This window comes from Hermetia illucens, chromosome 4, assembly GCF_905115235.1.
Source record: "Hermetia illucens chromosome 4, iHerIll2.2.curated.20191125, whole genome shotgun sequence".
Classification (NCBI taxonomy): domain Eukaryota; kingdom Metazoa; phylum Arthropoda; class Insecta; order Diptera; family Stratiomyidae; genus Hermetia; species Hermetia illucens.
This window is the reverse complement of record NC_051852.1, coordinates 135,082,258-135,109,263: the sequence shown is the minus strand read 5'-3', so window position 1 is coordinate 135,109,263 and position 27,006 is coordinate 135,082,258. Positions and strand designations below refer to the sequence as shown.

Below are 27,006 nucleotides of genomic sequence, written 5' to 3'. Positions count from 1 at the left end.
ACATTGCCGAGTGAGAAAGGCTATGTAGCGGGAATAGAAGCGGTGCACGAACAAAGCACAGGAATGTTGCTGGGTGAGTGTAGGAGTGAGGTTTTTGATCTTGAGGAGTGAGGTTTTTGATCTTGAGGAGGTCTGGTGGACTTGGAGAAGGAAAGGAGACGAGAAGAAAAAGAGGAACAAAAAAGTGAATTTTTTAAAGTCTTGGAGAGGAGAGAAGAAGATCCGGAAGATGTGAAGGTTTTCGCGAGCGAAAGAAAATTCCGTGAATAATTTCAAATCATGGACAAATCGTTCAATCGGTAACAAATGATAAATGCACAGTGATTTAGGGCAAGAAAGTAAAGTGCTTTGCGTTGTGTGACGGGATTGGTTCATTTTCAAACGTTGGGGATAAATTCCGGAAAAATTTTCATTAATAGAAAAAGACAGATTTTGAACAGCTAGGAAACGTGCGAATTCGAGCATAATATAATCATCGTTTCAGTAAGAGTTTAAGCAATACGCCTGCTGGATGACAAGTGTTACATATATATATATTAACACATATACACACATATATATATATTAATGATTAATTGTACTTAATTGTTTTTTTTATGAAAATTTTTTTAGAATCTGTTACACCAGCCGCCAACCGAGCTCGGAGGGACGACCTGGGTGAGTCCTGGTTATTATTTTCCTTTCATTTATTTTTTCTTTTTTTTTGTTTTTTTATTATTATTAGTTAAGTTCTCTTTGAATTTTACCATATTTTTTTCATTTTATTTTTTTATTGTTATGATAAATGAACTCTGATAAATAATGAAGATTGAATAATACTATCGTAGTTTGAGGACTTCCTCCTTTTCTAATCCTCCTTTCCCTCCCCGCGGAATTCCTATAGAAAGGGACATCCTCTAATCGAATAACTGGCCGGAGGATGTCGAGGAAGGGTGGGAACCTCACAGGCCGCGCCTCGTACAAGATCTGAGGCGGAAGAGACGGCAATCGAGACGGCGATCCGTCGTGGATCTTCCCCTCCTTGATCGCGGCACTCGGGTCCGGAGACTTACGGCTCCACGCGCGCGGTCGAGCCGGTTTTTTTTTATTTCCAATTTAGCTCGCGTTCTGGTTTTCATTCTATAGGCCGTCGCGAAATCCCTGGTAAAGTCAAATTTAAAATCCGGTGCGGACCCACGCATCGGAAAAGGCACGTTGTTTTAGGTAATGAAGCGTGAGGGATCAAAGCGCTCAAAGGACCCCCCCCCCCCACATTCCCGAGCCTGGCTAGCACAGAGGCGTGCAAGAACGTGTCGACCGAGCACTTTGATGGAGCTTCAATCTTTGTGGGCAGACCTTTACGGTCAATTTTGCTAATTTGTTTAGTTTTTTTTGGATAGCTCTGCCCTCTAGGTCGTTATCGGCCACTCAGGATGATCGACTTGATCTCCTACTCCACTCATATCATTACACGCTATAAATTCATTGGCCAATCTGACAGATGAAGCAGTTGCAAAAAACACTGTGCTATCACTACACCTAATGTGAGGAATGCCTTCAATTCTGCGAAATGGCAGCATATTATAAGACCTTAAGCCAGATGAATGTATCCACGTAAATTCAGCTAACAACACTTTGTGGATATTGCCTGAGTATGTGAGACATTGGTCAGGCTTACCAAGGAATGGCTGATATAACCTTGGTTAGGGTTGGCGGAACATAAGACTGAGGCCATACTAGTGAGCAGTTGCATGTGACTAAGTCCAAGATATCCATCAAATATCTCGGTATTGTGTTTTATCATCGATTAGTCTTGAAAAAATACTTGACCCACGCGAGCAAGAAAGCAGGGAAAGTTATAGGGCAGCCCAAACTATCGAGGAGACTGTTGCTAGCCTGTTGTACGCAGCGCCAATTTGGACGAAGGCCCTTGGTATTAAGGTGAATAAGAGAAACTTGTCCGGAATATATCGCAAATTGACCCAGTTTCTGACCGGGCATGACGGATATGGCCGATAGGTACATAATTTTGGACATGACGATTCCCCTTTCTAAGCTGAATGTGCAGGTGAGTATGAGGACCCAGAGCACATTCTTTTCATATGCCCGAAATTTGTGAGCTTAAGCAGCTTAAACTCCTCTTGAGGAGACGATCATTCCGCAAATGCTCGAATCCTAAGAAGTATGGAATGCAGTTAGTGACACCATAAGCTGTATTCAGGAAGAGCTCCGAAGGTAGAGCGCTTACGAAAAAACAGGAGGGAGTAACCTACTCTCTGACAAAGATAATTCCGTGGCGCATAGTGGCTGAGGAAAGGTGGGTTTAGTGGGCTAAAGTCCGGCACTATGCCTTTCGATGCTTTCCAACTCTGTACAAAAAAAGAATCAACCGGTGATGAAGTTGAAAAGCTTCACGATCAATCGAGGTGAGCCTAAATTCCAAGCTATATATTGGATTTAAATTACAGGAGAAATTTGGCATAGATCCTGTTCAAGTAAAGGAAATGGGAGTTCGCAGTCTCAGCGGATATGGAAAAGTTGTTCCAAATCGTGAAAATGCAGGCCTGTCATACAAATTTTCAGCAGGTTTTGTACAGGCCCACCAGGAATATGTCGGTTGAAGAATACGTGCTCACGACAATGTCATTTGGGGATACCCCAGCTTCGCATTTATCCGTCCGAACCTTACATTAATTGGGGTATGATGAAATGGCAAGGTATCCTCTTGCAGTCAGACCTTTAAAGGAAAACTACTAGGCAGACAATATGTTGTGCGGCGCTGAATCGACTAAAAGAGCAAAGATCCTAATCCAGCAAACGACGGAGTTATTAAGGCGGTTTCAATCTTGGAAAATGGACTTCCAACAATTGGGGCATAGCTGTTGGACGGGATCCCCGAGAATGCTAAGGAATCAGTATTACCCAAAATCATGCAGGCGTCAGCAATTAGCACCCTTCACCCGAGGCGGGACCCAACAAGAGGTTCATGCAATTTTATCTTGGAGCTATAATTCAGGGTGAAATACAAAAGCTTCATATCTCATGACTATAGGATCTAGGTAGGAGTTCTCCAAGGATACTTTCCAAGACTAGGTTTCTAGGTTTTTCGTATGTTGTGCGCTTGATACTGGTTGTTGTTTATTAATTTGATGTTGGAATTCGGGCAAGGGAGGGAGGTTAAAAATGAAAATGTGAAAATGCTTCAGTATTCCAGTTTAGTATGGATATGAAGGATTGCTACCCTTAAATGACAAACCTGCATCAGAGTTGAAACAAAAACAGAATTAGCTTTGCTATAGCTGGTAAAAAGCGAGAGATGTTAAGACGTTTTTTTAAACGACGCTTGCAGCCTCTACTTTCCAGCTTTGGGGTAAAATATAGTAGTAAATGAAGTCCTCCTAAGGCAACTAGTTCAATAAAAATTTACTCAGTGCTAATTTCTGAAGGAGCAAGTGGCGATTTACAGTTAATAAGCGTGGCGACAATGCGGGAGAATAGTCACCCGAAAAGAAATGGACCTACTTATGTGAAACTTTGTATGTATTATCTACGGCTTTGTCTAAAGGACCGGATTGACCATTGAGGCACGTAATTGTATTTAAACGTTTATAAAGTATGTACTGACAGAGACTTTAGGGATTCAATGTAAATATAAAGACAACACAAATCGTTTTCGGGATTTAATTCAAATTATTTGAATAATTATGACGGAACATAGAGCCTATTGGGAATAACCGCGCAATTTGCCCAGAGCTAACCCACAATGGTATCCGAGAATGTTGACGATACGCTTTTTCAATTGTTGGAAATCCTGTCTTGAATAATGGTGGGAACAGACATTAGGGAAGAACTTATCTTTAGGAAACAGTTAAACTGACAGTATAAGGAAGATGACGTATAAATCCTGGACTGAGATAAGCAGATAAATTTTAGAAAGAAAAGATATGACTGTAGTTGAAAAAGGAAAACAAAACTAGCCAAAAGACCTACGATTCGGTCCTTAAAATCGTTCCTTGTTAAAGTTGAATTGCAAGGGGTAGTTTTGATTATGTGTAACAATTAAAAAAAAATTCAAGGGACTGCTGTCAATGTGATTCATTTGCAGTACAAAATTAATTTTTAAATTACACAATCCACTTGATGAACGCTTGAAAAGTTTTCCAAACACCATTTATTGCGATTTTATTGAACGGAAAGGGATGATATTCCATTGAAACAGGAATCAACGCCATGTTTGATAGAAATCAAATTAAGTTGGAGCTCCATTACTGTTGCCAAACATTCTGAAACCGTCCAATAAAGCATAAGCGGGGATTTTCAATTCAAATAGATAACACCAATATACATATGTACATACTCTAACCCCTTGTTGTCCATAGACGGCAATTTTTCAATTTAAATTACGCAGACACCCACGAGCACCTCCTCCCTAAGCGCCCTTCTATAGCCGAAGTTTTATGTATATTTATACACAAGAGCAAATTCAATTTTTGGGAGCTTTCTCCATGAAAATGTGTCGAAGTATCACAGGACCTGGAGATGAATTCCCCAGTTGCCGCAAGTCTCGCAAGCTCATATCAAACACGGAGCTACCTCAGCACTATAATTACGTGAGTAATTTGAATTAAATTTCTAAATATTTTAACGCGGCAAGGGAGGTTAAAATAAGCTTCTTTCCATCAATCCCTATTGACATCTATTCTGGCCGGCCCACCCCTTCTCTTGGTTGCAGATGGAAATGAATTTTCGGTGGAGGGACAATAAAGAACCTGCTGTCCTTCATGTTATCGAGGAAATAACGTTTTGCCTGTCTGCCTGTTGTCGATTAGAATTCGTCTGAAAGTCGCAATCGTTTCGTGACAGACGAAATTGGGCGCATGAATTTCGATTAAAGAAATTCCTGTGCAATGACGAAAAGACGACGAAGGGTAAAATGGCACTAAGACGACCCGCGTAGAACGATTATACTGGTTGATTCAATGTGAAGATAGAGAAAAGAAAATTCATATCACATTGAAGGGATAAGTCCTAAAAAATGTAGGGTGTGGTGCACAAGATACACAAAAGGGACTAAACCAATTGATCCATCAATTCCATATTACTTCAAGAAATTCCCATCGCAAGTATTCAGTCCCTATTTTCTTTTCATTTCATCTCTCTGCTCTTTTTCTATTTTCCCTACTCCTCAGTTTCTGCTGCTTTCACTCCGAATTCTTCGGGTTGAGTGCATCCTTTAATTTGACTCGAAAAAGAACCGCGTCTGGGTTTGAAGAGATACGCTTTATTCTAGCTCGGATGAGTTGCTTTATTCAAACCTACTCGTGTTTTGAATCGGCGACCCTTAGCTCGTTAGCTTCTTAAATCGAGCAGGAATCGAGAAGAATTCACATTGTCAAGGATTACCCGACACACAACACAGCACAGATAATGGATGGAAAGACAAGTGGCTCTTCTGTTCTATTGCATAATTGGAAGAATTGAGATGCACAAGCGATCAATGCAACAATTTAAGGAGAGTGCACTCGACACGATTCTGTTGTTACTTATGAGACGAGAGCTAATAAAGTACTCATTGTTTGCGCTAATGATTGTACCACGATTTTATGTTATTATGACTTGTCGTATTCAGTGCCCAAATTAGATCCTTGTTTGGTGAACAACTTTTTTAAACTTTTTGGGAGCTTGCATCTTATGGCGATTTCCAACAGTTCTCTTTTATACCAATGTGAACGGACAATAAACAGAACAAAATTCCAATTAAATATTGCCCTCAGAAGGATGAAAAAGCAAAGATCGTAGTTTAAACTTAAAACTAAAGTGCGAAAAGGAGTGCACGGGACCAAGCTGTAGTGCATTATAACTCCGACATAGTCTCGGGATCGGGGAATGGAAAAAGACTTCGAGCTCCGCGAACACCGAAAAAGTCAGCGTTACGCGTGATGTATGACGCATTACGAAGAGTGATATCAGCAGAGGCGGATCAGTCCATTAGACAGGAAGAGAGTTAGAAGAGAGTGTAAAGATCGAGGAAGGTTCCACTTTATTGGTGGTAAGGGAGACGAAAGGCAGGCGGGGTAGTAAGGAGGTGCATATTGAAGAACAGCGAGCGGGTTAATTTCTGCTGTATCTTCTCTAGGACAAGACAAACACAATTACGGAAGGGGGCCCAGATCACCGAACAATAGTTAGTTAGTTTAGTTTACTAGGGGGAGCCGCACCTCCGAGCACTCAGGCCATTGTTAGGCCCATTGTATCATACTATCCCCGCAAATTGCCTATTCAATGGCTTCCCGCCTACGGGCTTCGCAGGCTTTAGCGAATCTGAAAACATTCTCCAGAGGCAGAGAGTGTGCAGATTCTTCATTGAAGAAAACCTTGCCAAGGTGTCTTCGTCTGAGATCTGAGGATGCCGGGCAGCTGCATAAAAAGTGCAGGGCTGTCTCTCCCTCCTCCCTACATTGGCTGCACACAGCCGAAACCACTACTCCAATCTTTTCCATATGGTAGTTTAAGGAGCAGTGTCCCGTTAAACGCCCTATTAGGGTTTTCATGTCCCACTTTTTAAGGGACAAGAAAAATGCCACTCTAGTGACCCTAGGCTCTTTCACAAGGATTTTCGCTTGCCGGCAAGAGTCCAAATTTCTCCACTGGGTTGCGTGAATCCTTGCAATTTCACCCTTCAGAGTAGACTTGATAGTAGATGGTCGGATTCCAAGAACTGGTTCTGGCCCCACCATTATGGATCCAGACCCTCGGCGAGCCAGTCTGTCAGCCTCCTCATTACCGGGGATGTTAGAGCCCCGGCACCCACATCAGGAATGTTTCGTTCAGTCGGCCAAGTTTCAGCAGCACCTGATGACAACTCCGCACCAACTGGCTTGATATATCGTTGCCATTTAGTGCTGATAATTCCGCCCGACTGTTGGAACAGATTCAAATGGTCCGACCCCTCCATTTTTGTGGCAGACATTCTTCTGGTGGCAGTGAAATGGGTGAAATGGCATATATATCCGCCTGAAATATGGTCGTCATTTTTCCCAGGGTGGGGCCAGTTCTATAATCGGATTCTCCGAGAACACCCCTGCGCCCGATCCATTCTCCATGACTGACCTGTCGGTGAAGATTATTAGGTCTGCAAGCTGAAAAGACTCATGGCCACTTGTCGACTGTTCTTTTCTTTCGGTGAATACGACAGTGTATGTCTTTTCAAAGACGGTTTTCAAGGATTACTGAATAATACTCAAGGATATTTCCTATGAGGGAGTTGTAGTGACCGCGGCTTCGCGACGGGAGCGGAATCTCATTCGCCTCTTTCTGAATTAATTTGCTCAAATAATGCATTTCATAATGTGTAATTACCCAATGCATTTGCCGCATCCGTAGGCGCACGCGTATGTTGCTACAACATGAACTCTCGGAGCGTAGCGGCATGGCGACCGGTTCTTGGTTGAACAGCTGGACTGGCCGTTGAGATAGGAAAAAGGTTTGGATTGGCACCGGACGCAGCCGTGATGACGAGAGGTAATGATCGAAGAATTTTCGTTGAAGCATCCGGTGGTATCGAGCAGCCCCTGTCCTGATTCTTGAAGCCGATCTTTCCCACATCGACACAGCCAGGAGTGCAAAGGGATACGCTGGGGCAGAGCAAGTTGCTGATTGTTTTAAAGGCGCCGATGGAGTTGTTATCCCAACGGGCGTGCCACGTAAACCTGAAAGGACTCAAGATGATTTGTTCAACACCAATGCTGGTATCGTTCGCGATTTCACTTCTGCCATTGCGGGCAATTGTCCAAAGCCTTTAATTGCGATTATTACAAATCCTGTGAACTCAAGTGTACTCATTGTCGCAGAAGCTCTAAAAACCAAAGGAAAGTACTATCCCCTTGGTCTCTTTAGTGTTTAAACTTTGGATATTGTCCGTGCTCGTAAATTTATTTCAGATTCATGTAAAGTTGACGTGAATACCGTTGATATTCCGGTGATCGGTGGACATTCTGGTGTTACAAGCATTCCGGTGATAACATAATGCAAACCAAAAGTGTCGTTTTCGCAGCCCGATCTTGAGAAAATCACAGTGCGCATCCAAGAAGCTGGCACAGAAGGTGTGAAGGCTAAGGATGGAGCGAGAAGAAGGCTGAAGCGGTTTTGATCTGAAGCCGTTCCGCGGACAGCGAGTGATTTAAGAGATTTTGGTTAAGAGTTTGGTAGAGTAAGAAGCGTGGTTCATTGCTAACCGTACCCAACGCGACTCATCGAAAACCAGCCCGAGAAAGAACCACGAATTCTCAAAGTGACTTTGAAAGAAAAATTCAGTCGACTTTTGAGATCTCCAAGAAAACGGAAATAGTAGATTATGAAATTCGTATTTTAATGGTCTAAATATTTTTATCTACAAACAGAATCAGGACAACCATAAATACACACCACGCCGAGCTCGGAGTGAATCGTGTAAATGTTATTTTTTTTCATTGAATCACAATTATTGTTTTTGAATTTGTTTTCTTTGATTTAATTTCCTTTTTCTTTTCGTTTATATATTGTTACTTTTCAATTTCCTTTTACTTTTTATATATTTATTTTTTTTTGTTTGGGGTGGATGAATATATCATGAATTGTAAATAATTTTTTTGATTTGAGGACTTCTCTCTCTCTCTCTTCCTCCTTGACTCCGCAAAACCCTATTAGGGGCATCCTCTGAAATAATGGCCTCAGGATGTCAAGGAAGGGAGGGAACTATCTGACGCAGAAGAAACCATGGGATTGTGATCCGTCGTGGATCTTCCCTCTCAATCGCGGTTCTCGGGTTCGGAGACTTACGGCTCCACGCGCGCGGTAGAATTGTTTTTTTACTTTCCAGTTTTAGCTCGCGTTCCGGTTTTTATTCGTTAGGCCGTCGCGAATTCCTTCGTTTGTTGTCTATTCTTAAATCCAGTGCGGGCCCACGCATCGGTATAGACACGTTAATTTTGTATTAATGACACGTGAGGGATCAAAGCGCTCAAAGGAGCACCCCTCAGTCCCGGGCCTGGCTAGCACAGAGGCGTGCAAGAACGTGCCATCCGATCACTTTGATGGAGCTTCAGTCTTTGGGGACCTTCACGGTCAATTTGGCAAACATTTTAGGTTTCTGGTGTAGCTCCAGTCTGATCCTCCTATTTCCGATAAGTCCATTACAGAGTTAAAAAGAATTATGGATGGTTGGACCGAGGTGAAACCAGTGCAGGAACATAGTATGAAACCTGACATTTTTGAACCATGATTAGTGATATCGAAGTAGTGTCTGTCAAAACGGAATTTATCGTCGAAGGTTACGCCCAGGTAGAGGATAGAGTTCAGATAGGACAGAGAGCCACCACCAGCAGAGGAGAAAGGAGTGGGAGAAGTTTTAAGAGAGTAACATAGCGAGTGACATTTGCTGACATTAAGAGCCAAATTATTAACTGTGCACCAATGAACCAAAGTATCCAGATTTGCCTGCAATGATGCGCAATCCATTGGGGATGGAACAGACGAAAACAGCTTTATGTCATTGGCGTATAATAAACAAGGACAAGTATGGATAGTCGTTAATAAGGAATAAAAATAAAAGAGGTCCTAGAATGGATTCTTGTGGCACACCAAATGAGGGGAAAGAAGACTAGAAGTTCAACCAACGAAGGAAACGCTGCAGGATCGGAAGGAGAGGTAGGAGGCAAGCCATGTAATAAGTGATGGAGGAATGTTGAGAGAGGGGGCTTTTTTCCACAGGCTAGGAAAATGACACTCTTCGCAGCTCTTATTGAAAATAATGCAGAGAGGGCAGCGAATGAACTCAGAGGATTTAATCAGGAAGTGGTTAGGAATACCATCGGGGTCGGATCTGACATTGGTATCAAGGTTGTCAGTGAAGTACTCCATCAAAGAGAGAGTAAGGAGAGGAATGGCATGAAATTCGGAGGAAGCTGCGCTTAGGAGGGGGAGAGAGGAAGAATAGGGAGAGGAGTTATGCACCAAGGAGAAGTAACCGCAAAGTAAATCACAGGATAGCTGAGGAGAAGTGGCAGTGGAGCCAGAGGATTTGATGGAAGTAGGAGGGGACTGGGAAGCACTGCGGGCGTTGAGGATGTGAGTCCTGAAAGGCTTCAAGTTACCACACGCCAATTCGATTTCAACACTGTTCAGATAATCCTTCCTAGACTTAACTATAAACGACTTAAGTGAAGATCTTAGAGCGTTGAAATAATCAGATCTGCATGGCTTCCGGTGGATAAAAACTTTCTGGGGAGGAAGAAACATAACTAGGAAAAAGGTCAGACAGAATGAAATAAAAGGAGAGGAGGGCTTGGTCACAGGTTAATGGTGAGAGAATGAGAGCCCAGTTGATTGACGCTAGAGCTAAGTTAGTTAAGTTGCCCTTACGAAAGTTGGTCTTAGAGAGCTTGCCCCTCGCACTTCGTACCACGAACTCAAGAGCAGGATGATGGGCATCGGGAGCAACATAGGGAAGAGCAAGATCAAACTGAGAAAGGAGCTGTTCTGGCATCTTGGAGAAGACTAGATCGAGAGTATGATTTAGACTATTTTTAGTACGGTTGAACCAAAGAGCAGCACAAGTGTCCTTGAAAGTGAATAAAGGGAGAGACGGATGAGAGGAATAAATTGTAAGTTGTGATAGGCTGGGAATGTTAGGCCAGGAGAGCAAAGGGAGGTTAAAGTCACCACCGACAATGAAGGCAAGAGAGGGGAAAGTTGTAGTAAGGACTTCTGAAAGACTATCGAAGAATTCATCATACAGATAGGAGGGGCTGAGACAAGGGAAGTCTACGGAACATATAACAAAAGGACCGGCACTGGGAGGGAAAACACATAAGGTGATACAATCATAGAAGAGGAGTAGAAGATGAAGAAAAGATGGGTTCGGCTCGCAGGGAGGATTTAACCGCAATCAAGGAACCTCGACCAGCTGACTTATCTGTCGCAGAGAAAGGCAGAGAACCGTTCGAGGAACTCAGAGCTTAAAATTCCATCATCCAGGCACGTTTCAATGACACAAATTAGATAGTGTTGGAAAGCCAGGGCAGAAGTATTGAAAGACGACAGCTTGGTACGTAGGCCTCTCGCAAGTCGCTTCGGGTATAAAGGCTTTGTGGTCGTCTTGTATGAGGAATTTGTTATCGTGATTGGATGTATGATACGAGTTTACTCAGCTGTCAATTGTAGCTGAGCCAAATCAGGGTAGTAATTACGGGCGAGCGCAATTGTGACCTCTTACAGTGTACTGTAGTCTACAATCGCCCTCTCGAGACGCAAAATTTCTTTGATTTCCCCAGCCAGTGGCTCATAGTTCATTTTCTTCTCCACGTATTGCCGTTCATTCTTGCTATTATGGGGAATAGTAACATCAATAATATGCGCGGAGCGGTCCGTTTTGTCAATTAACAGCATGCCAGGCTTCTTGTGTGGTGTATGGCGATCAGTTAGAACTTGTAGGTCTCTATACATGTTCTAAGTAGAACTATCAGCTTGCGACTCATACCGGTAAACCGGACATGTTCTCGTGATCAGCCCATGTTTGTATGCAAGGTTTTGGTGAATCACCTTACATACAGCATTCTGCTTGTGTATTGCATTGAGAAATGAGATGATCTAACGGCATTCGGAATTTGGTAGTCCGTATTTGCCGCTGGAAGTTTTCCAGATCAGTTTACGCCCACGGCAATATTCCGAATGCATAAGCCAGTGAAGGGATAGCGAATACATTCAATGCGTTTATTTTATTCTTCCTCGGGAGATGCGATTTCAATACGAGCTTTTATACATCGGAGAAATTCGAACAGCACAGCATCCCTTTGATCACCTACTCGAGCATGGGTTCCTTCCAAAATTCCTGGGTATAAGTAGAAGTCTGTCTCGGTCATAGCCTGGATGTGGAGGTTTGCGGATGGCTTAGATTCGACACTTGTCTGTTCCAAATTCCATCCGAATATCAGTCCCAGCTTACAACTTGATGTCCTTTAAGTACATCAAGCTTGTCAGCTCACACTCAGCATGTAGGCCATATTTTATTGCAAAACCACGCCCTCTAGTATCATTCAGTAGTTCAGTGCCATGCAAAAACGAAAGGGTGCTCAAAGAATCCCCCTGGAAAATGCCTCTCCGTATGTGGATAGGTTCTGAGATATTAGCACCCTCAGAAGAGCACACTGATAAGGTGGTATGCCACCCTACCATGACGCTCGCCAACTATTATTATTATTTGTTAATAATAGTTAGAATTCCTTCAAACTTTCCAAAATGATGTATTACATTATTGACTATAATGGCACTGAATTCTGTACCTCCAGGATGGATTTAAGGGGGGTTTTCGGATAAATTTCTAAAATAGAGTATTATATTATACTATTACTATTTTGATTTGAGTACGCATTGGAATAGGATGCAGTTTGAGGCCTAGATTTGGTACAGGTGCAACATTGTGATATTTTTCAGATTTTTCGGTTGGATAGGTTCTGTGAATGAGAACTGTTACACTTTCGCGGCAAAAATTTTAAGCCCTAAGTCCCCTATTTTTCATCAAAAATTAATAGAGCCAGTTTGGAAAAATTTTTATCAGAAATTTGATTAGCTAATTTCTAAATCAGTCCATCTCCGAGCATCTTCGTGTCATTTTTCAATTGTGTTTGATACTTTTTCTGCATTTACTCGCGTATCAGAAGTAGTTGAATGTATTTCATCTGATATTATTTGGCCATATCGCTCATTATGGTTCCGAATACCGGCCGGTTACGAAAGACAAAAAACGTCGCTTCGCCCCAATGGAATCAAAGTTGGGACATAAAGACATTTGCATTTCTTATGAAAAAATTCAGCGGTGGTTATCTTCGACCCTAAGACCCTGAAATCCGGCAAAGGTTGGTTTAATCATTGAAGGGAAACGAACAAGAGGCCCTCCGAAACAGCGATAGGTTGGCACGCTAAATGATGATTTGAGAGCTTCTTCATCTTTCCCGTAACTAAGCCTATGATCGAGAAAGGGCGAATCTGGTTTTGATGAATGGAACATGCTGAAACAGTAGAAAGGCTAAAGAAAGGGAATAAGGGAACAGCGTCTTGCTTCTTGGATATATGGTTTGCCTTTGGTTGTCCTCTCCTAGAATAGACTTTATTTATCTAACAAAATACATTGGGTGATTATCAATAATTACTTTTCGGCAACCTTTTCCTTTTTCAGGAGTTTCGTAAGGCTTCATACTCGGCCCACTCTTGCTTTCTTTGTTATATTATGGACCTCCATCATGATTCCCGAATTATTGATACGGCTATATAAAAAAAAAATAATCGGTTCTTAACGAGCTACCTCTATAGTCAAATTGATGTAAAATTTGATACCAAACTTCGATTTGATATGCATTACATGGGTGACGCCATTCTGCTTCAATTATCATTCTTCACCCGTAATAATACGAAATAGTTTAACAATTGTCATTGCCTTGAAATCGAATCAGCAGGATCAAGATGAATGTTTTGTAACTTTTTGCGGGTCAGGTAAAAATCTAGTTACTAAAACGCTTTCGAAGGTTGAATTATGACCCAGGTGAGAATGAATAGCTTCAACACTCTTCTGACAATCATATTGTCAGTTTCTGCTAATTTAGAGTGTGAATTGAAATCTGACTGAACATTGGATTATTCCTAGATGAACCCGGCACATGAATAGCAACTTATTTTCTCCAACAGGAGTATCTCGCATGAATGGCATAGTATAAACAATGAATGCTAATAGGGCCCCATTAGTGGAGCTTCTAAGGCTATGCTAAGTGATTATGAGTACACATAGCACTTGACACACCGTATTTGAAATTAGATTTTTTTTCTCTGAAGATATAGTTTTCTCACTTCATCAAATGCCACTTTACTCAATTGTCTTCGGGAAAATCAATATAGCTTCACTTTAACCAAGGTAAGGCAATGATATAACTTATAGTCCTTTCTCGTCCTTACCATGTTTTTCTGACAAATCGTTCTCGCTAATTACATGGCAACCAAATTTTAATCCTGTTATGGTTCTTCTAAAACTTCTACCGTTCTTTCTAAATAAATCCTTTGTCCCAATTTTATTCCCTTGCAAGCTAATCCAAACTTCTGTGTTTTTCTCCCACGTACCGTAGCCTTTTAACACTCCCTCCATTATCCACGAACCCAAACTTTTTATTGAAAAATATCACCTCGTCAATTATTAATCAAAATATCATCCTCAGACAAATGTTTGTTGGCTCCGCTATACATAGAAGGGTGGGTTTATGTTTGGAAGGATTCATAAGTCTTTAAGAATCAGGTACAACTGACACTTTATTCCCTGAGCGGGGGGAAGGGCAGGGTATCTTTGACTAAAACATTGACGGATTCTCCCATTGAAAAGGCGCGGTGTTCACCTAAGAACGGTCAGGCACAAAGACCCAACAACAAGTCGAGACAACTGGGGGTTGAAAAAAATAAAACACAAGAGTTGTTTTGATAAAAAATTCATGGGTGAAAATAAACATTGGGTAATTACCTCGATAGGATAGCCAGGAAGGAGAAGGTGTAGGAAAGGCCTACGTCAAACAACAAGTGCTAAGAACAGAGGGAGTAATGAAAGAAACTTCGACGCTAGGGTACTGAAAAGTGCTTAACTTTTTCGATTCGTAAAGAGGTTCCCATGGATTTTTGATGAATGCTAGTCCAGTTTTTTTTCTTTCATTATTGTTATCCTCGTTCACAATGCAAAAACGTCAATTCACCCCTGTCAATAGCACAAGGGGGAAGGAAATCAGACAGTAATGACGAGCAGATAACATGAGATGGGATAATAGCGACTCGATTGAAGGGATTGAAGGAACAAGCCACTCCAAATTTGGATGAAAGTTGTAATGAGTTGTTTGTTTATAGACAGAGGGAAGAGTAAGCAATTCCCATTATATTTGAAGGTCGAAGTCGATGAGAATCATTGATTTTTCTTCGATATCTTCGGCTAGAAAGCGCCAAGCAGTCAGGGTGGAATTAGGCGCAGAGGTTGAAATCATTGCTTAGTTCTTCCCCTAGCACGACACAGCCTTGCAATGTATTCGAGCTTCTTAACTTTTTACTAAAAAATTAATATATTTCGCAGTCGAATAACGTTCTGGCACTTCAACAGAATCTCTGCCGTACCGAAAGTTCATTAAGATTGGTATTTCTCCATAAATTAGGGACTGGTAAGACCGTGGCGGTTTGCTATCGACATTTAAGTTGGTTCACGAGAAATGGTACTTCCTCGGAATATTTACCCTGGAAGGGAACAACGCCTTTTGGAATGGAATGAATACATAGAATATTTTTCCAAAGTGAAAATTCGAATGAAGGGTTAGGTCTACATACATAGGATGCACTTCGACAACAATGCCGAAGAGTTAGTCGATTCAAAGTTTAAGGGGGCAGATTGTTTGCATTGATATGTTCCGGTGACGCTTTAGGAATTCAATAGACTGTAGAAAAAGGTTTCGTGCATGCTTGATTAAATTTGATCATCAGATTTTGCATGCATAAAATTTTACCAGTGAAAGGCTATCTATAGCTGGTTTAGAGTTATGCTCAATTTTGGACACTTTGTGGAAAAGGGAAATCTGGCATGTATATGAACGCTATGCCTACAGCGAGGACGGGGAGAATCCCTCGACATTTGAAATAGCGGAAAGTCTGCTTTCCCAAAATAGGTCAACTTGCCTACCCCTTCGGTCGTTTCGAGGACGGAACATTTTCAATACTGTGTGGTGCGCTGACACAATTCAGCCGTTGGTAAACCGTCCCCAAATAAGAAATTACCTCTAATTGCCCTCCTTCACTTTCACAAGCACTTCTGATAGGAATTCTACTTGCCAGTGCCACTGAAGTCGAGTAAGCAATCAAACGAATTAAATCGGAGAAAGCAACAGAACCGAACCACATCGCATCTAAACTCTGGAAAGCGAAAAGCTGGGACCCAACACTACCATATTATTGATGAAGGTAGAACACTATTTGACTAGCAAGAAAGCACCACCGTTCCAATATGCAAAAGAAAGCAGTCCAGTAGAATGTTCAAATTGTCGTACGAACCAGTTGCTGTCCCATACCATGAAGATTATTCAACACATTTTTTGTAACCATATTCCCCACATCATTCAAACAACCGTAAATCATCTTGTTTGTCAAGAACTGCGGAACTACTGACGCAATATACGCTGCCTGGTTACTCATGGAGAAAGGAACTTGGTTACTTGTGAGAACCATCGCCCTCTTTATATTGCATTGCTAGATCTAGAGAAGACGTTTGCATGTAAGCTATCATACATGGACTCCTCCGGTATGCTCTGCAGCAACACTTAGTATCAAAGGAATTCGTGCGCTGGGTTAATTTACTCTACCAGGGTCCAAAAAGTTATGTTTGGAGTGTAGCAGGTAGTTATCTACCCAGAACTGAGCGAATCTAATATTTCACGTCAATGCTATCAGGCAATGGTAAACTGCATTATGAAATTGCTTCACGCATGAAATGGCATTCTAGCACTGGCGTTGTTTATAATCGACATATAAGCAAACCCCTCTAATTGAAAATGTTCCGCAGTGTCGTCCGCCCTGTCACCCTTTATGATTTTGGGTGTTGTCCGACTATGAAAGGCAATGAACGGTGCCCCGCGGTAATGGACGCGAGTAGCGTAATACGCCGCGATCACGTTCGAAATGATGATATCCGCGATTGATATGCGATTGCACCGATCTTCGATGGTATGATCATGTAATTCGCGCTAACGAGAATTCACTTGCCAGTATTGTTGTGAGGATCGAACAAGATGGGAAAATACCAAAAGAACCAAATTGGGCAATCGATCTAGACGAATCGACCCCGCTTCTGAACGGGACAACGGCTGGAGAAGAAATTACTTCTTATATATGTACGAAGGACAACGGCGAATGGAAGTCCCACGGGAGGTAGTTCGCAGATCTACTCGTGGTGATTGAACTGATGAGTTGGTGTATATATACGCAAATGGATGCATGAGCCCGGATTCACGCTAACTCCGTAAAATATCGAAGCAGTTGTCTTGTCAAAGAGTAAAAGTGCGGCTGCTGACCAATGTCGGTGGTCCCGGTAGGTATGTTAAATATGGCCTGGTGCACTCAGTAAGCATAGGTATTGGAAGGGCATAGAACAAGTTCAACGACGAGAAGCTTTGTAACTATTATAGTATACGTCTACCGCTCTCCTTCGAAGCCAATGGTATTGATGATGATAGAAGTTGTTCTATTGCGAATCGGGCTCGATAAAATCTAAGAATAAGGAAGGAAGGCAAAAAAGCAGTCACTTACGAAAAGCACACTCTCAAGCTTAGTGCATAGTAACAATTTTGGGGGAGCAAACCCATGCACAATTCATTAAAGGTACCTGGCTATGATTTAGCTGAGACCATCGCGAGACTGAATTCTTATTTAACACGGCCACTAAGCGGGTACGAATATTTTTGGTCCTGCATGCAAAAAATAGGGAGATCAGAGTCGTCTGGCTATATTTACAAAAAAGGAGTACCGAGTGAAACCTATCACACCTCTATTTTCTGAAGTCTGCCCGAGAATAATGCATCGTCCAAAATTCGACACGATGAATCAAAGTCGACTAGAATATATGCAAGAAATAGTGGCAAGTATCACCATCTCTAGTAAGAATAGTATCCAATACAGCCGCAAGGTGCTTATGGTCGGAGTGTATAGTATATTTAGGGCAAGATTCAGAGAAGCTACGTTGCCGCGGCAATCATTTCAAGGAGCCTTTAAGTGGGTGAAGTGTACTATGTTTATAAGAGCAAAATAACGAATCTTTCCGGGCTAACTATGGTAATTAGGAAAATCACTAGGAAACAATTGTCGGCCCCAACACTGGGAAAACGTTTACGTACTGGGGAAAGGGTTGACTGGAATCATTCCTGGTTGGATGAATCCTCCGACTATCCAGAACGTATTGCCCCAGATTTACGAACGCCAGGAATGTAGATATACCACTCCTTAATTTATTCAAGGAGGTGTCAAAGTCAGACCATATTTAACGCCGCAAGAGTGCAGGAACAAAAAAGCCACCAGAGCACGTCCGAGGTGGGGCGAACGACGACATAGATGTTCTAGAATAGATCAGAATGCTCATCGTGAAGTAACACTTCACACAGGGTCTTCCTGGAATTTTTCCTAACTTCCTAGGTAGGTAAGTGTCAGAGTATAATTAGGGATGGAATGCACTTGCTTTTATGAGAAACTGTGACCTTTACAGCACCGTATTTGTCCGGACAATAGAGCAATTGCAATTGAATAACTAATATCAACACGTGCGTAGAATATCATGTGGTTAACATTTCTGCAGATTGAAATATGGAAACCCTTAGACTTCCTCATAAGAAGAGTTAAACATTCCATTTGGCATCTATATTTCTACCCCAATGCCCCTCATTCCGGGTAATCACATAAGTAAGCTGTCATTAAGCCGTATGGGTAAGGATGATGCAGCCTGGAAAGTCTATAAGGGCAATATCTATGGTAGAAAAATAAAACGGGGCAGACCCTGCCTGAGATGGAACAATGGCGTAGGTCAGAACGCCAGAGAGCTTTTAGGGGTATCGAATTGGTGGACCTCGGCGCACCTGGACAAGAAGGTGAAGGGTGTCTGGAGTTCCTTATTAAGGCAGGTCTTGACTGGGTACCGGTTGTTGCGCCGTTGATAATGATGTTTGCCAACCAATCGCCAAGAATAATTTTAGCGCTGTTATCTAGCGCCCAATATCAAGCTGTCTAACATTCCCGCATATTGCGCTATTGTTGCACTGGGAGGGGCATTACAGATGTAGATATGTACGTCGTCGACATTATCCATAACAAGTCGGTTCTCGGGAATACCATTGTTCCTTGCATGATTCGTCTTTCAGATGCTAATATCGTCGCGTTTCTAGACGAACCTTTCATCCATGTAATACTACCGCGATTACCGCCATATTCGATATTCGAATGGCTTGTGAGAGTAGGTTTTAAGTGGGCTAGGAGTGGTTGAGGTTGATTTGTATCCTGCTCCAGTCTTGTACTCATAACTATGAACCAGAATACCAGAGGGGGATTCGCTCAATACAATCCATTATCATTCCGAAGAGAGAATCCATGATGGTTATTGCTTCCAAAACGAAAGAAGTGGGCGTTTTTCGTAGACTCATAGAATCAAATTGCCTTGAACTTTTAATAGGTTGTGATGCGAACTCTCAGCATATTTGATTTTATCACTTCAGCTGGTCTAATGGCCACGAACCTAGGGTGTGCCTCTATGTTCGTTGGGCCAAAAATAAGTAAAGTAATTGACCTAACAATCTGAACTTCAAAGTTGTTAGAACTGATTAGAAACTGGCGAGTGCTAGATGAAGTCGCACTCTCAGATCACCGTTACTTAGAATTTAGTCTGACAGTCTAGTCTATTACAGGCGAACAGCCTGTAATAGAAAGAAGGAATCCTAGGAAAACGGATTGGATGAAGTTCTGTGAACTTTTTGACGACAAAGTTGAGCTCCCTAGGCGACTAAAGACTCCTTTGGCGATAGAAGATCAATTGAAAACTCTGAATCGCACACTTTTAGAGCGCTTTGAAGAGGGTTTTCCTATTTCCCGAGGCCAACGTGGTAAAATGATTCCATGGTGGAACCGAAAACTGCAAAGACTCAGAAAATCAACCGAACGACTTCTAAATCGTGCTTGCAAAGGCAATGAAGATGAAGACTGGCTAAACTTCCGGGACTCACAGCGTGAATATAAGAGGCTTGTAAAACGTTTCAAAAGAGACTCTTTTAGAGCATACTGTGAGGAACTAGAAGGTGAAAGAGAGACTTTCAGGCTGTGTAGAATCCTTAGCAAGGATTAGTCAGCCAAGTTGAACTCTCTTAGAAACCCGGATGGTACTTTCACGAGCTCCAGAGTTGAGCCTATACAGACTTTTCTGGAAGTACACCACCTGGGAGAATAGATCTCATAAGCGGGAAGAAGTGAATTGTCGATTTCTGCAAACTTTTCAACGAAGGTGTTAAAAGGGATATTGGGACGCTGCAAGAACAGTTGTTACCAATGAAAAGACGAGAGCTGCTATACTATTATTTGAACACTTCAAAGCACCTGGCATATAGAGCACTTCGTGCAACTTCTAAAAAATATTTTTCGAGGAGGTCTTGCTTTGGGCTACGCGCCTTCCTCTTGGCAGAAGCTGAAGGTACTCTTCATTACAAAGTCTGGGAAAGATAACTATTCAAATCCAAAGAATTTCAGGCAAATCAGCTTCATATCTTTTTCGCTGAAATGTCTGGAGAAACTGGTTGAGCACCACATTTGCGAGAAGGCGCTAACGTCACACCCACTAAATGAAAACCACCATGCTTAACAATGTGGAGAGTCCTGTTAGTCTGCTCTTCGCTCTTTGGTTTCAAAGGCAGAGGATGCAACACTGAAGGGTGAGTACGCGATGGTGGTGTTTGTGAACATTGAAGGGGCTCTTGAGTATGTGCCCTTCTGTGATGCCGCCGGAGAGAATGGTGTTGACGGAATTCTAATAAAGTGGATCTACGCTATGCTAACGCAGAGATTGCTGTGCACTGAAGTGGGTGTTGATCGCTACCTAACAAAGGAAGCGATAGAAGACCTTCCCTATCGCCACTTGTGTGGAGTGTGCTGATCGACTCACTACTAGGTGAAATTCAAAATTTGCCAATATACTCGTATGTTCAAGCATATGCAGATGTGTCGAGATCTCGGAATGGTGTGTAGAAATACACACCGCGCCGTTGATTTGTTGGCAGTTGGATACAATGGTGTTATTTACAAAAAGGAAGAAACAGAACGGCCTTTGCCTTTCAGAGATGAGGGGTACAACCCTTTAACTCTCCGAAGAAGTAAAATATCTGGGAGTTATTTTAAACAAGAAGCTTCTTTGCAGCAAACATATATAGATAAAGATGAAACGAGCTCGCATAGCTTATGGGCTGCGTAGGCGAACCTTTGCCTTGACATGGGAACTTATATGTTGCTATCATTAGGCCGATGTTCGCTTATGCATCCGTAGTGTGGTGGGTTTAAGTGCAAAGAACAATGTCTGGGTACCACCGGTGTCATGGACACCACATCCGGCGCAGCTCTCAATGCATTACTCAATTTGCAGCCCTTGGATTTGTAGATTTGCAGCTCATAGACTAATTCAATTAGAACTATGGGAAAACACATGGGGAGCACAGAGCACTGGAAGAGTCATTGGGAGAACTGAATCCAGTTTTCGCAATGGTAGGTGGTGTTTGGTAGAAGATGTGATGTGATGTGATGTGATGTTCAAAAGAACAGAAAACTGGGACGAACTAGAAGAATGTGTGCCAGGATATACTGGCGTCTTCTACATCGATGGCTCAAATGAGAAAATGGTTCTGGACCAGGAGTCTACCTTTCGAGTAAAAACGAGAAGTGGGTTTTTCCTTTGGGACAGTGCACAGCGGTCTTTTTGGCTAAAGTGTTTGCGATCTTAAGGGCGGCAACCTGGATGATTGACGAGCGGTTGAAGGGCAGGCGCCTCTCAATCTGTGGCGATAGTCAAACTGCATTGAGGGCGTTGAGTAGTATTTTGATCACTTCAAAAATCGTTTAGGAATGTAGAAACCGATTGAAATTTGTTTCTAGACTCAATACGGTGGATTTACTGTGGGTACCTGGTCATTATGGTGTAGAGGGAAATGAAATCCCGGATGCCTTAACAAAAGAGGCGTCAACTTCCCCCACACCCGGACCGGAACCTGCAATTGGGGTCTCAGTAGCATTGACTGATGCTGCTATCAAAAATTGGGAACAAGGTTCCCATAATGACAGGTGGCGACGATTTAATGCTGCTAGACACCTTTCCTGTCAGAACCAAATAAACATACTACAAAGTTTATCCTGTCGAAAAGGAGGAAGACTTTCGGAAGTATTGTGAGCATTCTGACAGGCCATAGTTCACTAGCTGGGCATATGTTCAGAATAGGAATTATTCAAGATGATACGTGTCCATCCTGTAATGCGGAAGCGGAATCCACGGAACATTTTCTACGTGAGTGCTCCACCTATGGACGCATCAGACATCAGATTTTTGGTGCTGATGTGCTCCAACTGTAGCGGGTAGCATCATATCCACTAAAGGAAATCCTGAGATACATAAACGAATCCGGGATATTCAGTTAGACGGGGGAATCGAGTACGATGGACCACTAAGGTCTAAGTCCTCAGAGGCTTTGCCTTTCCCCCACCTCAAACACACACACACCTGGTCGATTTTATCTTTAACAAAAGGATGTGCATTCTACCAAGTGTTAGGTCTGTTTTGGATTCAAAATCAAAAGTCTAAATTCTGTACCTATTCCATTGAAATCATCAAAATATTGGGAGATTTAGTGCACACCGTCATAAAGTATCTAGACGCTTCTCTTGATTTTTAGACGGTTTTCGCTACCAAACTTATTGGAAAAATAAACACTGTCAGATCAGGATGTAATATCCTTACATCCGGATTTGTCATGATTATACCCGGCACTAAACGTCCTTTACAGACCATTGAGAAGGCCACGTTATTCATAATGGAATGTTTTCTCATATATGTACGTATATAATACAAATATGGTGTGAACGTATTCCTCACTATTCGTCTCTGACATACAACACAAGTAATACACCTTTTTCCAATAAACATCTCAAAGTTAATATTTCGTTTTCCAATTTTATGCTTGAAAAAATCGATGTAAAATAAAATGTTTTCATTAGATTTCAGGCAACGTCAGGAAAACTGGAAATGGTGGAAGCATAGTCCTGAGTGTGGAGCACCCAGTTGGAATTGAATCAAAAAAGATTTCCAATATTGCGAACGTCTCTATTCAGTTGAAAGAAAGCAAAGAAGGGAAGAAGCGCCTATAAAGCGGAGGACCCTTGAAAATTTATGACCTTCCAAAGGCAATTCAAAAATAATTGCTCCACAGAAAATAATTGACTTAGATTTTAACTTGGTAAATTACATTAAGTTCATGGCAAATCTCTAGGACGAAATTAGGGGAAAATTTATCGAATTTTATTTGATAGAATTAAATTCGGTTATTCAATCAACTACACTCGTAAATTTTACGATTGCGTTCTAACAGCATTTATTTTCAATATAGAAATATTTTCATTTTGAGCACATCCTTTTAAGTGTGTGCTTTTGATCCGAAAATACGTATGGGTCCTTTTCAATTAGGCAACTGCAAAGTACTCAAATTATACTTTCATCGACTCCATGAAAGAGAGAAATAATGCGCTCCTCATTTAAATACCCTTAGCTACGGATATTTTATGTATGATGTAGCGCATCGAACATTAGAATTGAAAAGAGCCCATCTGAACCTAATTCTGAGTTGAAATGGATTCCGCCATTCAATTCTCTCTGAAATTATGTTTGATTGAATCAAGGAATTGGAACAGCACAGATGCTCCCTGCAAATCAATATTTTCAATGAATGCATTTCTGCTGCATCGCAAATAATTCAAACAAGCACAGAATTTATCTAATATCCTAGCTCCTCTATATATAGACACCTCACTGAAAAATATTCGCAAATTTTTCGAATTTCCTGCAGAAGCTAATCCGCAAACATGAAAATCTCCCACCCTTTCCTGTGAGTACGTGCATGGCATGGCTATCCCAGCAATTATACAACATGACGGCACTCATAAAACCTTTCAAGTATTCAAAGCGTATTGAAACCTCGCAAACTATACTAATACTGAGTATTGGGAATGCAAACCAGGCCAGAATATGCGGACATACATACATATATCTCTGGAAATGTATCTTCATATTTCGCACTACCCCAGTATATCCAGTGTTATCCTAAAAGCGGCAAAAGTTTTTTTTTCTCCCACTATTCACGCCCAACTATTTCCATGACATGGCCAAGTGGACTCCTGGGCCTGCATACTAACAAACAAAGAACGATTGGGTTGCGAAAAGATTACTGCATGTAGCGGACTCTGGTGAATCATATTGAGGGACAGATTGAAAGGGGTGCAAATAGTGCGACCAAAGTCAAGTCGTTCTGGCAATGCCTCGCTATGGGGTAAAATCTCCATGAAAAATCGAAAATAGAAGAAAGTTTTTGCATGGATTATGGGGCTAAACAAAAAGCGTGTTGTGCATTGAATAATAAAGTTGAAGTCTGTTGTTGATTCCACATGGAATTTCAAGTGTGATCCTCCATTTTTTCACCCCCAGATATCCGAGCATTGTCTCTCAGTCCTCAGTCCTTGTGTGAGCGAACTGCACAGTGCAATTGGCGCGGTTAAGTTGATGCGGATAGTCCAGGACTTACAGCTCACAACTATTACTATTCTCTCAGACCGGAAAAGAAGTTTTCATCCCCCTTCTTTTTCTGGCTAGGCACCAGTCTTTCTTCTTATTCCTGTGTTTACGGTGGTTTCCGTTACGTAACAGAAGATAAGTTATCCGTAGCCCAGCTACGTGATTTCTTGGCACGTTTTTCGGCATACAATTGAAGTTCTCACGAAATGTCCGCTGAGCAGATTTATATTTTTCGATGACTTTTAAATGCAAATATTCAGGTTTTACCCTATTTGCTCAATGATCCTTTTGGATCGGGACATGGAACAAATTTTCAAGTTGAATGTGAAATCTAAAATGCATAAATTCTTTGATCCAAAAGTTCTTTCAAACTTCAACCTGAATCGTCCATATATACATAAGATGGGATAAAGGATGAAGTTCGGTAGTCAATTATGGGTCATATTTCTTGGATTCACTGGAAAAATGTCAAGAAGGCTTTGGGGAAACGCATAGTCTGTTATGAAATGTTAACGATAGTTTAATGGATACTGTCACGTGAATACTCGAAGGTATATGTTTGGCAGGATTTTAGGATTTTAATAACGAAATTCTTCACAAATGGTTATAAGAAGCCTCCTAAATTAGGGTTACTGGCGAAAATATGAAATTAGTAAGAGAACAAATTGAAAGGGACCCCTAGTGAACTGAACAGTGGATACCCACGATTTTTGAAAAATAGAAAGCTTGCATTTGGTACCTACAGCGCAGCCAGCCAGAAAGGACAGTATAACAACTCTCATCTTGGGAAAAACTGGCAATCTGACTACGGTCGGCCCGTCAGCGGGACTACTGAACAAATCTAACCGTAAGTGGAAGAGGACGGCTCGGCAGAAGGAAACTTCAACCACTAAGGGGGAACCACAGGCTAAATCCTACCTGTCAGAACCTCACCCTTCACGCTTACCAGGAAGAGCGGAAGAAAGCGAAATCGGTGACATGGACGCTACTGGTTTAACGCCGGTGTGTGTCAAAGAAGCTAAGAGGCCCGGACACCGTGAACGTCCGAAACCAGATGCGGTAATGTCCAGAAAATTCGGGCGTAAGGAAGCGAAATCTTTAGCGAAAGGTGGGAACAGACTATTAAAACCCACACTAGATGCAGAAAACTCTTCTGTCAGCTATAATCCTCTGCACTAGGACCTATATCCATGCTGGTGGTCAAATCAGCGAGAGAAATCTCAGCTAGTCCCTCCCTTAGGAATATGGTTGCGAAGACGGGAAAGAGGAAGACATACGCGCAAGCGACAGCTTCATTTCTGACGGACGCCGTTGGAATTTCCGCCACGAATAGCAACATATCAGAGGGAAAATTTACCATCCTCTGGAAGTGCCCGTAAAAAAAACGTAAATGAAATATCCCTAAGACCAATAGCTTGTGTGTTGATGTCAAAATGGTTAGAGGCAACTACGGTCTCTACAGGTTCGGTCCACCATCATATAGATGTGGACATAGGATCCCGCATATCCTAAACAACTACCCAGCTTTAGTCTAGCTTAGACTAAAACAACTGGCGATCTAGTTCAATATAATTTGCAACCTTATCGGGGTTTTGCGATGATATAAACGTGCGTTTTCCACCTGTTGCCACTTTCGGTCACGCTGCTCCCAGGGCAGAGGTGAGGCAGCGCCTGAAAAGTTGCCTCTGCCCTGGACGCAACCGTTAGTCCTTTTTTGGTTTTTTGACTTATGTAGAGACAGTTTTGTTCCCAGGACCTAGTTACGATCATCTTTAAAAAACAGATTAATGGTGAGAGGAAAAACATCATAGAACTAAGGGCTGTGGTTACATATGCAAAATCAGGTAGTCTCGAACCCTTAATAGGTTGCGGAGTAAACACTCAAGATATTTGCTGGGAGAGTAGCAAATGCAATCGTAGAGGAGAGAACCTGTTTGATTTCTCCACTCTCTAAGAAGAAGTGAAGTAATCGACCTAACAGTATGCACCTCAAAGGTGTTGCAGTTGATTACAGACTGGCAGGTGTTAGATGAAGTTTTCCTGTCAAATCACCGATACCTAGAATTCAGTCTGATTATTTCATGCCAACAGTCTATGTTACAAAGACGGAGCCCTGGGAAAGCGAATTTGGCAAAGTTCAATATACTCCTTGGGAAGGAAGCTTCCTAGGTAACTAAGGATGATAGAAGATGAATTGGGAACTCTGAATCGCACGCTTTTAGAGTGTTATGTACAAGCTTATTATATTCTATTTATCGAGGCAAACGGTGTAAAACGATTCCTTGGTGGAGCCAAAAGCTACAAAAACTCGGGAAATCATTCAGACAACTTCTAAATCAGGAATGTAGAAGTAACAAGAATGATGTCCAAAACTCATAGCGCTCGTAAAACGATTCCTTTCTGTAAGGACCTTGAAAGCGAAAGAGAGCCTTTAAGGATGTGCAGCGTCTTTAAAAGGATGATTTGACCAAGATGGACTCTAGTAGAAAGCCGGATGGCACTACACTGCTAAAGGAGGGAGTAAAGTCGACTCCAAAGAAACATTTTTTTAGCAACTCCCGCTTTGGGCTGCGTGTCTCTCTCATGCTAGAAAGTTAAAGTTGTCTTCATCCCTAAGCCCGGGAAAGATGACTACTGAAATC

At 41.9% G+C, this 27,006-nt stretch overlaps 1 protein-coding gene and 1 pseudogene across 1 annotated transcript in view; one reads left to right on the top strand and one right to left on the bottom strand.

The window, feature by feature from the left end:
- LOC119656106 overlaps window positions 1-27,006 on the bottom strand; it is a 558,620-nt gene that overhangs the window by 148,643 nt on the left and 382,971 nt on the right. The gene's annotated exons all lie outside the window — the stretch shown is intronic.
- On the top strand, window positions 7,491-8,128 carry LOC119656170 (annotated as a pseudogene).